An 18,711-nucleotide genomic window follows, 5' to 3' on the forward strand; every position below is an offset into this window, starting at 1 on the left:
GGATTAAAAGATGTGTGCTTTGTAAATAATTAAGGCTTACATAGCCAGATGGGGATCCTTAATGACTTTCTTTTCCTGCTCCATCCGTGCTTCTAAATGCGTGGTAGGAAGTGCGGTTAAAATGTGTACAGATATTTCTCTGAAAGGGCTTGGGGGAGTTGATTGCTGGGAAATAACTTAAAAAATGTTTTCAAGAAAAAGTTAGATAACCATATATAAATACTTCAGCTAATTGCTGTGCTATCGATCTTGAATTATCGACATTCATCGTGCAACTTCTTTTTTTTTTTGCTAGTCTCGAAATGGCTTCTGGGAAATATCAAGAATCCTCATTTTCACGGTTCTCTAATTGTAAATATCAAGTGTTCTTGACTTTTAGAGGTGAAGATACCCGCAAGAACTTTACCGATCACCTCTACACAGCCCTGGTTCAAGCAGGGATTCACACATTTAGAGACGATGATGAAATTGGGAGAGGAGAAAATATCAAGTCAGAGCTCCAACAGGCAATACAACAATAAAAAATTTCGATAATCGTGTTCTCCAAAGCATATGATTCGTCGCGGTGGTGCCTGGATGAACTTGTAATGATCATGGAACGTTAGAGCAATACTGACTGCATAATTTTGCCGGTCTTCTATGATGTGGATCCTGAGATCAAATATAAAAAAGAGGCTAGAATTCTGAATAATCTATATATTATGAATGCATAGTCTTAACCTAAATACAAATAAAGTATATATAGGTTAAACTGAAAGTACTATTCTACCCTTAATAAATAAGACTATATAAATATTATTTAATAGATCCGTCTGAAGTCAGAAATCAAACAGGGAGCTTTGCTGCAGCATTTATGGATCATGAAAAGCGCTTCAAGAAGGAGATGGAGCAAGTGAATGGGTGGAGGATTGCTTTGTAGGAAGTTGCAGATTTAGGAGGAATGGTTTTAGGAGATGGGGAAGTTGTATTTCTTGATGAAACCACACATAACATAATAATAGATGTTGAAAGTTAAGCTGGTTACTTGTCTTTAAAGCTTCAGAAGTAAATCCTGAAGTTATAACGAGAAGAATGAAGAATGAAGTAATGGAAGAAGGTTCTGTTAAAAGCAGTTACAGCAGTTAAAGAAAACAGTTAAAGCAGTTATAGTAGTTATAGCAGTTTTTTCTGTTAATTTCTGTTACAAACCGATTCTTACATGTGTAAGAATCGTAGCCCTCAATTATTGATGAAAGGTTGAGATGAATTGATTCCTAAAATCTAGGATTCAGTTATTAACTACATGTAATGTGTATAAAAGCAGGATTCCTGCATTGGAAAATTAAGAGAAACCGAACTACAAGAATTTCTTCTCATCTTCTCTACAAAACTCTTCTACAAATTCTTCTTTAGAAATCTCAAAATCAAACATGGTATCAGAGCTTGAAAACTGATTCCTAAGAGGGGCGTAAACTGTGAAAACAGCTTGATTAAACTGTTGCTTACTCAAAAATGGTAGGATCAAGCTCTACTGGAGGAGATCTAAGAACTCCACAGTTTAATGGCACAAATTATGATTTTTGGGCTGTAAAAATGGAGACAATCCTCATAGCATTTGATCTATGGGACGTGATAGAAGATGGATTACAACCTAAACAATCACCTGAGGTTGCAGATGGATCAGGCAATGAAGAGAGTGATGCTGAGCAAACCACTTTGCAAACATCCACTACCTCCAGAGAAAACAAAATTAAGAATGCAAAGGCATTAAGCCTCATACAAGGAGCATTGACAGATGAACTCTTCCCACGCATAAGAAACGAGAAGACTGCAAAAGGAGCTTGGGACATTTTGAGCAGAGAATTCAGAGGAGATAAAAAGGTTAGAGCTGTGAAACTTCAAGCAATTAGAGCTGATTTTGAATACATGAGAATGTCAGAAGGTGAAAGTTTAGACGGCTATCTAGCAAAATTCTTTGCAACTGTGAATAATCTGAAATCATTAGGAGAAAATGTATCAGAAACCAGAATTGTGCAAAAATTGCTGATGAGTTTAAGTAGAAGATATAAGTCCATCGTGTCTATCATTGAAGAGACACGAGACCTTGATGTTCTAAGAGCAGAAGAGGTCATTGCGTCTGTCAAAGTCAATGATAAGAGGGAGGATTTGCATGATGAAAGGGACAAGTTAACAGGAACAGAAAAAGCCTTTAGCAGTTTAAAGGTTGGAAGCAATCAAGCCTACAGCTCACATAAGGGCTTCCAAGGCAGATCTACTCAAAAATGGCAATCACAAGACAGGAGGGGATCAAATTGGACTCCAACCAGAAACCTGAACAGCTATAACAATACAAGCTGGAATAACACTACTGGGGGGAGCAGTCAAGCAGGTGTGAAACCACAGTGTCAGGTATGCCAGAAGCATCATTTTGGATTGTGCAGGCATAAAGGAAAACCAAGATGTGGAAGATGCAATCGATTTGGCCATATTGCAAAGGACTGTGATAGTCACAGTCACAAACAATTAGCCAACTATGCAAAGGAAGAAGGAGTAACCACAAGAACCATGTTCTATGCTTGTCATTCTGCAAGTCTGCAAGACAGAAATATATGGTTTGTGGACAGTGCCTGCAGCAACCATATGACATCTCAAGAATCTGAACTAATCAACATTGATAGAACTGTAACCTGCAAAGTAAAGATGGGCTCTGGAGACCTTGTGCAAGCAACTGGAAAAGGCACACTTGTGGTGAAGACTCAGCATGGAAAGAGATACATACAAGAGGTGCTGCTTGTTCCAGGATTGGATGAAAACTTGTTGAGTGTAGGCCAGATGATGGAGCACGGTTATTATATCTTGTTTGGAGGTAACAAAGCAGTGATATTTGATGATGAAAGCCTCAACAATATTGTAGCAATAGTAACCATGGGAGGAAATCGCTGCTTTCCCCTTTCACTTGAGTCTATGACACCTGCAGCAAGGAAAGCATCAGTGATTGAAGATTCCTGGATATGGCATAGAAGACTGGGACACTTGAACTTTGCTAGCATGAAAAGGATGCAGCAGAAGGAGATGGTATGTGGACTTCCTGTATTGACAGAAGTGGAAGATGTGTGTGCAGGCTGTGCTTCAGGGAAACATCACAGGGAGAAATTTAACAAAGAACAAACGTGGAGAGCAAGCTATCCACTGGAGCTGATACACACAGACCTGTGTGGACCAATGCAGAACGAATCAGTTGGGGGGAACAGATACTTCATCACATTCATTGACGACTACTCAAGAATGTGCTGGGTATACTTCCTCCGAAATAAATTTGATACATTTAGTGTGTTCAAGAAATTTAAAGCTCTTGTTGAACTGCAAAGTGGGTATAAATTAAAGAAGTTGAGGAGTGACAAAGGTGGTGAATATACCTCAAATGAGTTTCAAGAATTCTGTGTAAAACAAGGAATGGAGAGGCAGCTGACAATTGCATACTCTCCTCAACAGAATGGAGTTGCAGAGAGGAGAATCAGGACAATCTGTGAGATGGCAAGATCCATGTTAATAGAGAAAGAAATGCCAGTGAGATTCTGGGCAGAAGCTGTGAGTACAACTGTTTATCTTCAAAACAGATGTTATACAACATCAGTTATGGAAAAAACACCATTTGAAGCCTTCACAGGAAGAAAGCCAGGAGTCAAGCACCTGAAAGTGTTCGGGTGTTTATGTTACACACATATCCCATCATCCTTAAGGCAGAAATGGGATAGCAAAGCTGGAAAAGGAGTCTTTGTTGGATATGGCAGTCGTGAAAAAGGGATATAGAGTGTATGATCTGAAATCTGAAAAGATTGTACTCTCAAGAAGTGTGATTTTCACTGAGGATAAGTCATGGAATTGGGGAAGAAATCAGATGAATCAAATGCAAATGCCTCTCAACCTTGAAGGAGATGAAGCTGAAGGTGAAAACCCTGAAGAACATTCTGCTGCAATCCAACCCGATAATGTTGAATGTCCTTATCCAAACTCTATAGTTGAAGAGTTAGTTGAGAATACTGACAGTGATAACAGTCAACAATCAACACCTAGCTCTACTCCAATAAAGTTGAAATCCTTGGAAGATATATATGCAAGGTGCCACATGTGCATCATAGAACCTGAGAATTATCAAGAAGCAGCTGGAGATAAAGCCTGGCAGGAGGCTATGAAGGAAGAACTGGAAATGATAGAGAAGAACAATACTTGGGAATTGGTGGAGAGACCAACTGATAAACCTGTGATAGGAGTGAAATGGGTGTACAAAACCAAGCTTCATCTTGATGGAACAGTACAGAAACACAAGGCTCGCCTTGTAGCAAAAGGATATGCACAGAAATCCGGAATTGATTACAATGAAACTTTTGCACCAGTAGCAAGGCTGGACACAATCCGGACTCTCATTGCACTTGCAGCACAGAAGGGATGGAAGTTGTTTCAGCTGGATGTCAAGTCAGCATTTCTAAATGGTGTGCTTGAAGAAGATGTATATGTAGAGCAGCCTGAAGGGTTTGAAGTAAAGAATGCAGGACACAAAATCTACAAACTCAGGAAGGCTTTATATGGATTAAAGCAGGCACCAAGGGCCTGGTACAGTGAGATTGATGCGTACCTCTCCATGTGTAAATTCAAAAGGAGCACAAGTGAAGCTACCTTGTATACAAGGTCAGATCGTGAAGGTAATTTGATCATTGTCTCAATCTATGTTGATGACATCGTGTATACTGGTAGTAGTGAGAGGATGCTGAGTGAGTTCAAAAGGGAAATGATGCAGAGATATGAGATGACTGATCTTGGACTTCTTCACCATTTTCTTGGCATGGGAATACTGCAAACCGATCAAGGAGTATTCATTCATCAAAGCAAGTATGCCAAATCCTTGCTTAGCAAGTTTGGACTTGAAGACTGCAAACCAGTCTCTATCCCTTTGGCCACTGGTGAGAAATTGAAGAAGGTGGATGGGAGTGAGTTGGCTGATGAAGGTCTTTACAGAAAAATAGTAGGAAGTTTACTATATTTGACAGCAACAAGACCTGATCTGATGTATGCTACCAGTTTGCTGTCACGGTTCATGAATGGACCTACCAAAATTCATATGGGAGCTGCAAAAAGGGTTCTAAGATATGTGCAAGGAACTCTCAGCTATGGCATTGAATATGTGAGAAACCAGTCAACAACTCTTATTGGATTTTGTGATGCAGATTGGGCAGGAAGTGAAGATGACAGCAGGAGTACCTCTGGTTATGCATTCAGTTTTGGAAGTGGAGCATTCTCTTGGGCTTCTGTGAAACAGAACACAGTAGCATTATCAACTGCAGAAGCTGAGTATGTCTCAGCATCTGAAGCAACAGCTCAGGCAATTTGGCTAAGATTTGTTCTTGATGATTTTGGTGAAATGCAAGCTGAAGCAACACCTTTGTTCTGTGATAACATGTCAGCAATTTCAATGGCCAAGAATCCTGTTTTTCATCAAAGAACAAGACACATAAACAGGAAGTATCATTTCATAAGAGAAGCTCTGCAAGAGGGAGTGATAAATATGAAATTTTGCAGAAGTGAAGAGCAACTTGCAGACATCTTCACGAAAGCTTTGCCCAAAGACAGATTCAAGCAACTAAGATTGAATCTTGGAGTTAAACCAGTAAGCAGCTTAGGAGAGGCTGTTGAAAGTTAAGCTGGTTACTTGTCTTTAAAGCTTCAGAAGTAAATCCTGAAGTTATAACGAGAAGAATGAAGAATGAAGTAATGGAAGAAGGTTCTGTTAAAAGCAGTTACAGCAGTTAAAGAAAACAGTTAAAGCAGTTATAGTAGTTATAGCAGTTTTTTCTGTTAATTTCTGTTACAAACCGATTCTTACATGTGTAAGAATCGTAGCCCTCAATTATTGATGAAAGGTTGAGATGAATTGATTCCTAAAATCTAGGATTCAGTTATTAACTACATGTAATGTGTATAAAAGCAGGATTCCTGCATTGGAAAATTAAGAGAAACCGAACTACAAGAATTTCTTCTCATCTTCTCTACAAAACTCTTCTACAAATTCTTCTTTAGAAATCTCAAAATCAAACAATAGAACGTTGGTTCTGAACTCTTAATTTTTTCAGGTTTGTAGTTAAGCATTGAGACGATAACTGATAATACCACTACAATTTAGTGAAACTATAACACTCCCAACTCAAAGAACATACTAGGAAAATAAAAATAAAAGATACTTTTTTCTCATTTTTTTTTCCTTGACTACCTGAAAAGGCAAAGATTTCTACATTATTCCATTTTTTGGTTTTAATATGTGGTGATAACATAGCTACAAAAATAGCAATCAATCATTGACGCGCAGCCTGGTTTAATTTCTTTTTTCCAGGATACTAAGATTTTTAAACTTTACGGAGAGACTACTAATTATCATACATTGCATTTTTCTTTCTGATGCAGGTATGAGGCACAGCTTGTCCAATCATCTGGTAAAATATTAAAGAAACTGGATCGTTAAATATTTCATGTACCCCTTCATTTCATTGGAAGAGATCATCTGGTAAAATATATCAACTCATGGTTGCGAGATGGCACCCATGGTGCTGCTATTGCTATACTCTATGGGATTGGTGGAGTTGGGAAGACAGCCACATCAAAGATTGTTTATAACCAGAACTTTCATAAATTTAAAGGCAGGAGCTTTCTATCAAATGTTAGAGAAAGATCAAAAGAATCCAATGGGGTAGTTTGTCTACAGAGGCAACTTCTTTCTGATATCCTAAACAAGACTGCTGATGAGATACATGATGTCGATGAAGGGATTATAAAGATTAAGGATGCATTATGTTGCAGAAGAACTCTTATTGTTCTCGATGATGTGGACAAATGGTACCAATTCAAAGCAATTGTTGGCATGCAAGATTGGCTTTTCCAAGGAAGTAAAATCATTGTAACAACTAGAAATAAGGCTTCGATTGTAGCTGATGGTGAGTGTGTCAAGTGCAAAGTTGAACCTCTAGATAACAAAAAATCACTTGAGCTTTCCAGTTGGCATGCCTTTAGACAAGCTTGCCCGGTTGAAGATTTTTTAGAGGACTCTTGGAGAATAGTACGTCACTGTAATGGATTTCCATTGGCCCTACGTGTTATTGGTTCCTCATTGTCCAGAAAATGTAGTGAAGTATGGGAAAGTGCATTGCATGAGATGGAGGTGATTCTGAATTTTCAAGTTCAAAAGGTTCTTGCAACAAGTTACGACTCTCTTGTTGATGATTATCAAATGAACTTATTCCTTGATATTGCTTGTTTCTTCAATGGAACGGATTGCAATTATGCAGTTAGGATACTAGATGGACTTAGTATAGGTGCAAGATTTAGGATTGACAATCTCATCGATAGATGTCTGGTAGAAATTGTATAAAAAATGATAAAAAGTTATGGATGCATCAACTCATAAGAGATATGAGATATGGAAAGGGAAATTGCCCGTCAAGAATCACCCAAATGTCAAAGAATATGGCATCACATGGAAGCCTTTACAGTATTGAAAGAAACAAGTGTAAGTATCTAGTTTTGATTTCATATCTACATTGTATTAAGGCATCTTAAAAAATTCATGCTTTTACTTTCTTTTCTCATATATTTTTAATATTTTGGAAGGATGATGCTGAAAAATTGTGTGGCCTTACCCCGGATATGCATGCATTAATAAAATATAATAGTACAGAAGTTGCTGTACTGATTCAATGGCTAGCTGCAAGCGCCGCAGGGTTAACTTCTTTCAACAATGTCGTCATCGTACATTCCTCTCTCAGGAATGGCTTTCTGAGTTTTTCTTGGGGGAACATGTACAAATTGGCAGAACAAGTTTGTCTTCCATCTTCAGCACGGATGCTTTTAGAAAGATGCAAAATGTAAAATTTCCCCAACTAAATTACATGAAGTTCTATGGAAGTTATGAACACCTCCCCAAGAATTTAATATGATTATGTTGGCATGGATTCTCTTTGAGATCCATACCACAACACTTCTGCTTGGAGAAGCTTGTGGTTCTTGATCTATCCAAAGGTAGTCTAATTGATTCTTGGAAAGGCAAACTGGTATGTATCTAGCCTCTCTCTATATAGCTATACCTCCTATTTGACAACTAAATGTAATTGTTTTTGCAGTCTCTTCCAAATTTGAGAATTCTTGATCTGCATAGCTCGCATGACCTCATTAGAACCCGAGACTTCTCAGGATCCCCAGGCCTGGAAAAGATAATACTTGAAAACTGCATCCATTTAGTCCAGATTCATGAATCTATTGGTGATTTACATTGTCTCGTGATCTTAAATATGAAGAACTGTAAAAGTCTTGTGGAACTTCCAGAAGAAATGAGTAGATTGAATTCACTTGAAGAGCTTGTTTTGTGTGGTTGCTCAAAACTTGAGAGCTTGAATATGGATTTAGAGCATCATCAGGGACGCAGGTTGCATCAAAGTGATAGAATTGTTGCAAGCACATCTTACATTACATCTCTTCCATTGAAGCTATTCTTTCCCTCCAGGTTTTCAGAAATGAAAAATTCCAGATTTACCTCGTTCACATTGCCACACTCTTTGACGACACTAATTTAAGTAGAAATCCAATTTGTTTTCTTCCATCAAGCATTAAGGACATTGGTACACTCAATTACCTTTCATTAGCGGAATGCAAAATGCTTCAAACACTCCTAGAGATTCCATCCAATTTGGTTGGGTTAGACGTGTCCTATTGTTATTCGCTGCAAAGAATTGCAAATCTGATCCCTTTTACCATAGCTCGTGACTGTGATCAATTAGTTCACATCCAAGATTGGATTAAGCTAGAATTAATCCAAAAGGTTGACCCACACTTGTTGAGAATAATGGAAATGGTCAGCGTTCAAATGCAGACGTGGAGATTTCAGGTCCTCCGTCGCCCATTTTACTGTATTTCAACTCTACATTTTTGTACTTCTTCGATATTTAGAAAATTTTCCCTTTGCTCATTTTGTAATTTCTGCTTTGATGGAACAGATAGAACTTCAGGGCAACAGATTCAATGTTGTCCTTGAATATGATGAAAATGAGATGTTGGAGTTTTATGAGGAGGAAGGGCTAATTCAGAAAGAGTTTGAAGAGCACTTGTCATTCAAAATATCCTCACCTGCTACACACCGGATATGTGGCTTTAATCTATTCACATGGTTTTCTGCTACGCTAGTATCCAATCCGTATCTTCATGTTTATCTTGAAATCAGGAACAATACCAAGGGTAGAGTCTGGGTTTTTTACCCCTCAATTTTTCCGATAGAATTTTCGGCTGAAAAATCTGAATTGTTATGGCTAAGCTATTGGAAATTTGGGTCCAATGATCCTGTGTTTGATACCGGTGATGAATTCAGTGTTTCAGTGTTTACAGATGATCCGGTTGTTCATGAAAGCTAGCAAGAATTGTTACAGAGATGAACAAGAAGCAAAATAGAAGTAGGGAAAGATGCTGCTGTAATGCAGAGGAAGAAGAAAATGTCTATGTGTTTTATTCACTTGATACGTTCCCAGCACTGTTACATTCATTTTATATCAACAGAAGATGAGAAGCTTGGTTACGTTTTCTACTCAACTGTAACAGAATTCATTAACTGCCTAACCATATTAACAAACTTGCTAACCATTATATTCTCAATTCTCTTTGACAGGTGGCTGAAGCAGAGGTGGCTGAAGCAGAGCATTTGATATCTTGACATTCCCCCGCAATCATATGCTTGGAGGAACCAAGCATAAGATTGGAACAGTGATGCCGAAATAAAGGAGTGGAAAGGCCTTTAGTGAGAATATCGGCAAATTGATCAGCAGAAGGGACATGTTGAACCAACAAATCACCTTTGATAACACGTTCGCGAACAAAATGATAATCAATTTGGAGATGCTTCATTCTGGAATGGAAAACAGGATTGGAAGCAAGGGAAATAGCAGAGATATTATCACAATGAATGATCGAAGGGATATGTAAAGGAATGTGAATGTCACAGAGAAGCTGACGAATCTAGGCAAGTTCAGCAGCAGCAATCGCGAGAGCGCGATACTCAGCCTCAGTAGAGGATCGAGAAACAGTATGTTGTTTCTTAAAAGCCCAAGAAATAGGACTGGAGCCGAGGAAGACAATAGAGCCAGAGACAGAACGTCGATCATTGGGATCACCGGCCCAGTCAGCATTACTATAAGCTTGGAGATTAAGAGGACCAGCCTGAAAATGAAGACCAACATCAAGGGTACCTTTAAGATACCGCAAGATCCGTTTGACAGCAACAACATGAGAATGCATGGGATTATGCATAAATTGGCAAGCCTGGTTCACAGAGAAGGCAATATCAGGCCTTGTGAACGTTAGATACTGCAAGGCGCCAACGATGCTGCGATACTGTTGAGGATGAGAGTAGGGTTGTCCATCATCTTTAAGCAAATGATGATGAGGAAGACAAGGAGTATCACAAGATTTGGAATGTTGTAAATCAACTCTACCAAGTAAGTCAGTGATGTAACCTGTCTGGGACACAAACAAACCGGAAGGGAGATAAGAGATCTGCAGTCCCAAAAAATAATGCAACCTGCCGAGATCCTTCATATCAAATTCTTGAGTCAAGGCATCAGTGACTGAAGAAAGAAGAGAAGCATGACTACCAGTAAGTATGATATCATCAACATAGAGTAGCAAAATCACAACACCAAGAGAAGAATGTTGAACAAACAAAGAGGGATCGGCAGGAGATGCTTGAAACCCCAAACTTGGTAAAAAACTGGTAAAGCGTTCATTCCAGGCACGGGGAGCCTGTTTAAGGCCATATAATGACTTCTTGAGTCTGCAAACAAAGTCAGAAGGATGAAGCTTACTCACAAAACCTTGGGGCTGAGTCATATAAACCTCCTCATGCAGAAGACCATGCAAAAAGGCATTGGTAACGTCAAGCTGTCGTAAAGACCAGTTAAACTGAGCTGCAAGAGCAAGGACCAAACGAACCGTAGTAGGTTTCACGACAGGACTAAAGGTTTCATTATAGTCAATACCCTCCTCTTGACTGAAACCCTTGGCCACCAACCGAGCTTTATGCCTAGCGATAGAACCATCCGTATTCTTTTTGATTATGTAGACCCATTTACAGCCAACAAGATTCTTGGCAGGTGGGAGAGGCACCAAGTCCCAAGTACCTTGGGCATGAAGAGCATCAAGCTCCTCCCGCATAGCAGACTGCCATTCAGGAATGGTGGAAGCAGCCTTGAAAGAATGGGGTTCAACCTGAGAAGAAGCAACAAACTGTACAGAGGCAGAGTAAGCCCTTCTTTTGGAGATACCATTCTTAGACCTGGTGGTCATGGGATGAAGATTTAGTGGTGAAAGAGGTAAGACCACACATAGATTCTCAGGCTAGAAGTCAGGATCAACAGGGAGAGGGGACTGTGTAGATGACAGAATGGGCAGAGGCGGAGACAGTGGAGGCTGTGAGGAGGAACTGTGAGATAGTGCAGACTGAGAAGAGGAACTGGAAGACAGTAGAGGCTGAGATGCAGCCGCTGGAGTAGGAGGAGAAATAAGAGGGAACATAGTGGGATGTAGACAAGGGGATGAGGAAGTGGAAGGGGATACAAGAAGCACATGTGAGTAAGGAAACATGGATTCATCAAATAGAACATGTCTAGTGACAAAGAAACGATTTGTGCAAATAGAAAAACAAATATACCCCTTATACTGACCTGCATACCCCAAAAAAATACAAGTGGAAGTCTTAGGCTGAAGCTTGTTAGAATTATAAGGCTTGAGTAAAGGAAAACAAGCACAACCAAAAATTCGCAAATGATGAACAACCGGTGGAGAACCATAGAGCAGGAAATATGGTGAGTTGTGTTGAAGAATTTGACAGGGCATTCTATTAATCAAATAAATGGAAGTAGCACAAGCATGAAACCAAAATTTTGGAGGTAAATGGGCAGTTTGTAATAGAGTGATGGTTGTTTCTAAAATATGCCGATGTTTACGCTCAGCAAGGCCATTTTGTTCCGGAGTGTAGGGACAAGACATTTGATGGATAATACCCTTGGTAAGGAGGTAATGTTTGAATTTATTACTAAGATACTCACCACCCCCATCACTCTGAAAGACTCGAAGAGTAGTAGAGAATTGAGTAACTAAGAAGGTATGAAAGTAAACAAAAATGGAATAAACCTCTCCTTTATTGATCATTGGAAAAATCCAAGTAAGTCGAGTACATTCATCAATGAAGCTAACATAATATCTAAAACCTTCAACATATACAGTGGGAGAAGGCCCCCAAACATCATTATGAATGACCTCTAAAGGTTTAACAGATTTAACTGCCGGATAAGGAAAAGGAAGTTTGGCAAGTTTACCTTCTAAACAAGTGGTACAAACAAATTTGGATGTGTCTGAGGTGAAAGAAATCTGGGATTGTTTTAACATGGCAGAGGTGACTGTGTTAGAAGGATGACCAAAACGCTTGTGCCAAAGACTTGTGTTGACCTGTTTACCAAGATAACAAACCAGATTATTTGGAAAGAGAGACTGTGAAGGAAACGAAAAAGAGAAAGGAATAGGATATAACCCAGCTCTACACAGTCCATTGAGGAGAACATTCCCCGTGATTTTATCCTGAATCCAAAAACCAAAAGCATCACAAATAAAACGGCAGTTGTTATCTTTGCACAGCTTATGAACCGATAACAAGTGTTGAGAGAGTTTTGGCACATGCAAAACTTGCTTTAATTGTAAGGAGCAATGAGGAACATCCAGAGTAGAGAAACCAATATTAGAAATGGTCAAACCTGAACCTCCTGCAGTGGTAACAGTATCAGCTCCTGAGAAAGGTGCAGCCAGATTAAGTTGAGCCAAATCAGAGGTCATATGTGTGGTGGCGCCAGTATCAGCCACCCAAAATTGTTCTGGAGGAGAAGGAGGTGGGAACGCAGCATGCATAGCACTAAGATTACTGGAGGGAGGCCGGCCTTGATAGCTGAAATTACCTCGATGATAACACTGAACAGCAGTGTGCCCAAATTTCCAACAAATTTGACATTGAATGGAAGAGGCAGAATTAGGAGGCAGAGTGTGACGCTGATAACAATCAGCAGCTACATGACCTTTCTTAGTGCAAATTTGACATGTAGGAATGTCAATGCCAGGACCAAGAATACCAGGGTGAGACGTAGGTGGAACCTGATAAGGACGTGGACTGAACTGATACTGATGACGTCCTCTGCCACGTCCCTTAAAGTGAGACCCCCGATTGCCAAAGTATCCACCATTGGAACCATGAAATCCATTGTTATGACCATTAAATCCTCCATGGAAACCAGGAGGTGGAGCAGACTTGGAGCTTGAAGGATGAGAATGAGAGTTACCTTCATCAAGAACAAGAGCTTTGCCAGGAGATACTTGATGTTGAGCCATCATTGCAGGAACAAACGAAGCAGCAGAATAAGTTTGCTCAAGAGTAGCTTCTTCAGCCAGCAATTGAGACCGAAAATCTTTAAGAGATAACACGTTGTCTCGGCCGCGAACCATACACCAAAAGGTGTTATAATCAGAAGGAAGACCATTGAGAGCTAAGATGACAATGTCATCATCTTCAAAATAAACCCCTGCTGCAGAAAGATGATCCCGAGCATCTTTGATTTTCTGCAAATATTGAGTCACAGTATCGGAGCCCTTCTTGATGGTTTAAAGCTCACTTTTCATCTGAAAAATCCGTGCCTTAGAGATTGTGGAAAATCTATCCTTCAGTTGAATCCACATGTCATGAGAGCTAACACATCCAATAACGTAAGAGATTGCAATTGAAGAGAGGGTAGCAATAATCAACTGCATCAATGCCCGGTCATGCATTTTCCAAATTTTGTAATCATCAGTTTCAGCACCTTCAACATCAGAGGCTGCATCAAACCGATGTGGACACTTTGTTGATCCATCAACAAATCCTAAAATACCATGACTCTCCAGTAGAATTTGCATTTGAAAGTTCCATATGAGGTAATTTGTGTCATCCAATTTAACGGTTACTGTTGTTGAAACTGTAGGAAGTAAAGAGGTAATGGGAGATTGGATGATCTGTAGTTGAGAAGTTGTTACCATTTTTGAAGTTCAAGCGATAGAAGAGGAAGAGAATCACAGGTTTAAGAAGAGTGTTTGAAGAGAAGTCTTTCAGTTTGACAATATATCAAACAGATGATAGGCAGATCATTATTATGAAATTTTTGGTTGAATATGGTGATAATAACGCCAGAAACAGAGATTAGAAGCAGAGAAATCACAAGCTCACAAGATACTAACAATCCTAAGCTCTGATACCATGAAAGCTAGCAAGAATTGTTACAGAGATGAACAAGAAGCAAAATAGAAGTAGGGAAAGATGCTGTTGTAATGCAGAGGAAGAAGAAAATGTCTATGTGTTTTATTCACTTGATACGTTCCCAGCACTGTTACATTCATTTTATATCAACAGAAGATGAGAAGCTTGGTTACGTTTTCTACTCAACTGTAACAGAATTCATTAACTGCCTAACCATATTAACAAACTTGCTAACCATTATATTCTCTATTCTCTTTGACAGGTGGCTGAAGCAGAGGTGGTTGAAGTAGAGCATTTGATATCTTGACAGTTCAAATAAAGAGGGTTGGTGTACGAATGTTGCATGAAGAGGAAGGAACTGATGATGATAGCAGCTCATCAAACACTAGTGATGATGTACATGTAGGAGCTAAAGCAGAAATAGCTTCTCATATTTTTAGAAATTATTATTGCAGTGACCGTTATGATTTTGATAACGAAATTATCATATGTTTTTTTGAAAAGAAATTAAATGTGAATTTTTAAACCTAAAATAATTTGGCACTCAGTGTACAGCTATGAATTTGCATCATTTTGTTGTATGAAGCAGGCCAATTTGATTTGTGACTCAGTGTCCTTAGCCAAGTGTAAAAATAACACCACCCTCACAAACCAAATCATATTTTGCCTCATCGAAGTAGTTAAGAAGGCCATCATCAGATTGTCCGTGCATCAAATCTTTCCCGAAGTCTTCTTCATGCACTTTCAATTCCAAATCAATCGAATAGGAACGTTGCTCTTCATTAACTTGATGTGTCTGTGACAATCCACCAGTTGATGTCTGAATCAGAATGTGGAGAAGCTTCATCTGAATCAGAGTTTAAATGGACATCATTATTCTCCATATTCATATACATAGGGTTAGGATCGTAGCCAACAGAAAGGGAGGAAATTGTTATCAGATAGTTTCTAGCCATATTTATCTATTTGTTATGGTATTTTTTTTTTATGTTCTGATTTTTAGACTTGAGTTTAGCTAGATATTTTTTTGACTTAGAATAAGTCTATGTAGTTATGTAATCCCTTAGATGAAAGGAATTATGGTTGTTATGATTCTTTTTTTATGATAAAGATCTTGTAATTTTTTATTTTGCCTATAAATAAATTTGAGGGATGACAGTAACCTAGATGTTCTTGCTCTGCCCTTTGTTATTTGTTTAAGTTAAGTTCTCTAAATACCATTTGAACAACAGAAATAAGCTGCAGAGACTGATCCTGTGGGGAGATAATTAAAACCAGAAATGCCATAGAGTCAGAAATGTCGATTTCTTTGTTTCTTGCTCCATTATTATTCCAGCACGATCTCATGGTTTTGTTCCCGCACATCCTCCATGTTTGTTTGCACCTTAATCAATCTGATCCTGAAACAACAGCCTGCATATATATGCTGCAGAACGATCTTCGTTTGCCAATTGTATCCAATGCTCCAGCAACTTCTTATGTTCCTCTTTCACAAATTCTTTAAATGGTTGTACATGCAAATTATCAAGGTCACCTAACGCACAGTTAAGAGGTTTAGATTGAATTTTTTTTTACTGGGATTGCTTCAGGCTCTTAACAAGTTGGTGCTGCTTCTTGCTTATCTTCAAGTATGACATATATTTGGCACCGTCGCTATGGTGGATATTGTGCTTGTGTAGCTTGTTCCCTTTTCCAGGTCTATCTGAAGCAACCACTGGCTTTCCACGTTTCTCCTTCATGGAGCCTTTATCACAAATCCTCTTTTGAAACTCTCCACCCTTTGTTGCAGGAGAGTTCTCATTATCACTGCTAGATGCTTTCTCCTCTGCAACCAAGGAGCAAGGATCCCGGAAAGGAAGTTTTGTAGAGCATATGGAGAAGGTCAAGAAGTGAAAATTACCTCTGGCCTCCAAAGCACCATGATGAGTGCGTAACGATGGCCTTCTTGAGATTGAATTGTGGAAAGATTCTATTTGAAGAATCCAAGGTTTGAGCATACTGAAAGGAAGTGGGTTTATCTCTTGCACGATGGCCTCCAAGTTATCTCTTGCAAGTGAGAAAACTTTTCCCAACAATCGTTCACTTTCTCCATATGCAACAGGCATGTCTTTTCCGTATTGACTCGTACAGAAATAATTTCTGAGTGATTTTCTTTCTCCATTGGGAATCAATCAAATCCACAAGCTATGAGACTTTCCTCATCCTGAAGCGAGTAATTCATGTGTATAAAAAGGTTTCCAATGCCCCTTACAGCATGACAAATAAGAAACATGGCCAACGCAACAAACAAAATTGCTCATGTAGATCGATCACTCAATATTTTTTGCTAAGATCTGAACAGGAGAACAAGCCTGACGGGCCTTCAAAAGGCACAACCATCGACATAATCAATTAATGAGCTTCACATGTCTAGCCTACCACACACCATCCAATGAATATTGGAGCAATCTTATGGAATATGAATCCCAGTGGGGCTTTGTGGCCACGTGATTAGCTGTAACTAGATTATTAACCTGTACCAAGTATTTTTAATTGAAAAAAAAATTAAGGTGAAGCTAGTGTTTTTTTTTAAAAAAATTAAAAATTTATATTATTAACTTGACTTGATTTAATAAACACGGTTAATTTAATAATATAATTTAAAAAATAGACAGCAACAGTAAACAAATCAAACTAAGAAAAGAAATTCACAACGATCAAGTAAACAAAGGAACGATTGCTAATATTACAGAAATATATCCTCATAGTATTTGATAATGAAGCAAAAAAATCAAATGAAAATGTGACAAGTTTATATATAAAAAAAATGAATCTCAATTCTAAGTAATCAAATGTTAAATGATAAAATTTAAAAAGAACAAAAAAAATAACCTGAGTCCATCCAAGTCAGCTTGCCAAATACATAACCTGATCCTGAGACTAAGATAACTTTGTAGAAAGAAAAATGAATAAAACAACAAAGCTCAAATCTCAAATAATCTAATGTTAAAGGGCAAAATCAAGAGAAAAAATCCAATCTAGAAAAACAAAAAGACATGTGTTTACCCACTAACCTCACGACTCAAGATATGAGATTGAAATAACCCAAAAAAAAGAAAAAAAAAATCATGAAATTCAACTTCCAACCAACCCAATGTTAAAAATGACTTTTAAAAAAAATATTAATTTTTAAAAATGACCTAAAAAATAAAGTCAACTTGAGCTAATTTTCAAAACTTGTGGCCCGAATCATGAGACTGTAACTAACCTCATAGAAGATAAACCCACAAAAATAACAAAATCAAATCCCCAATTATTAAAATATTGAGAGATAGAATTGAAAAAATAATCAATCAAAAAATAGTGAGAAACAAAATAAATAGTAATCAGAAAAATAAGAATCAAATTTTACATAAAAATAAAATAAAATAAAATGTTGATGGACAAAATTGATAAACAAAATCAATTAAGAAAATGATAAAAAAAAAAATAAAAAAAACTAAATTTGATATAAATATCAAATTTTCATTGACATTCCAAGATCTTTGTATCAAGACAATAAAAAAAAACTACCAAATCAAATCATAAATAAAGTCAATGCAAAAGGGTAAAATTGAAAAAGAAAGTTGAGAGACCAAAATAAAAAAAGGTACATGAACTTCTTGGCTAACCATGCAAATCAGACCTTGATTTTGAAAAAAAAAACTTCGCATTTCTTTAAGATTTATATTTGGTCTTTGAAGCTTTAATTATTGTAAATTAATTAAATTGAATTTTCTTTTGCAAAACTGAGAATTAACCAGAGATGCAACATTTTCTCAACACTACGAGATCCCCATACGCACGCATGAAAAGAAAAAAACCAAGATCAATCACAAATTTTGTAGGACCAAATTAGAAAACAAAGAAATTGAGGGACCAAAGTGTAAAAAATTCCAAGGAGTAAAAAAAGAAGAAGAAGAAGAAGATGCATTGTTCGTGCATCTCCTCTCATGGCACGGTTAAACACCGAGGCCTTTTAGAGTTTTTTTTATATATATAGTTATAATTATAATTATAAAAGGTGTAGCAGCTGAAAGGCTTAATGGCAAACTCAGATGACAGAAACTTGAGGGCTTTGCTTCCAATCTTACATTTCTTGCATTTATCAGTGAAGGCCACAAAACAATCAGAAAGTAACTGGTATTTAGTAGCTGGTTCTGAAGGTGACAATCCACACGATCATTAATTCGAGCTTGGTGAGCCACACTCACGAAGAAGCATGGCTATATTACTAAAACATTGGCCAAGAAAGAATTTAACGAAGAGAAATTATTTGTGTATTCTTCGGATCCGACATGGCATCTGACCTGGGTAAAGGGCTCGGGTTATTTGAAAGAATTTAACGAAGAGAAATTATT

General features: G+C 37.9%; 1 pseudogene; it reads left to right on the forward strand.

The window, feature by feature from the left end:
- Positions 1 to 301: 301 nt before the first annotated feature.
- LOC18102883 (disease resistance protein RPV1-like) lies at positions 302 to 9,718 on the forward strand (annotated as a pseudogene).
- Positions 9,719 to 18,711: the final 8,993 nt, after the last annotated feature.

This window comes from Populus trichocarpa, chromosome 11 (assembly GCF_000002775.5).
Source record: "Populus trichocarpa isolate Nisqually-1 chromosome 11, P.trichocarpa_v4.1, whole genome shotgun sequence".
Taxonomy (NCBI): domain Eukaryota; kingdom Viridiplantae; phylum Streptophyta; class Magnoliopsida; order Malpighiales; family Salicaceae; genus Populus; species Populus trichocarpa.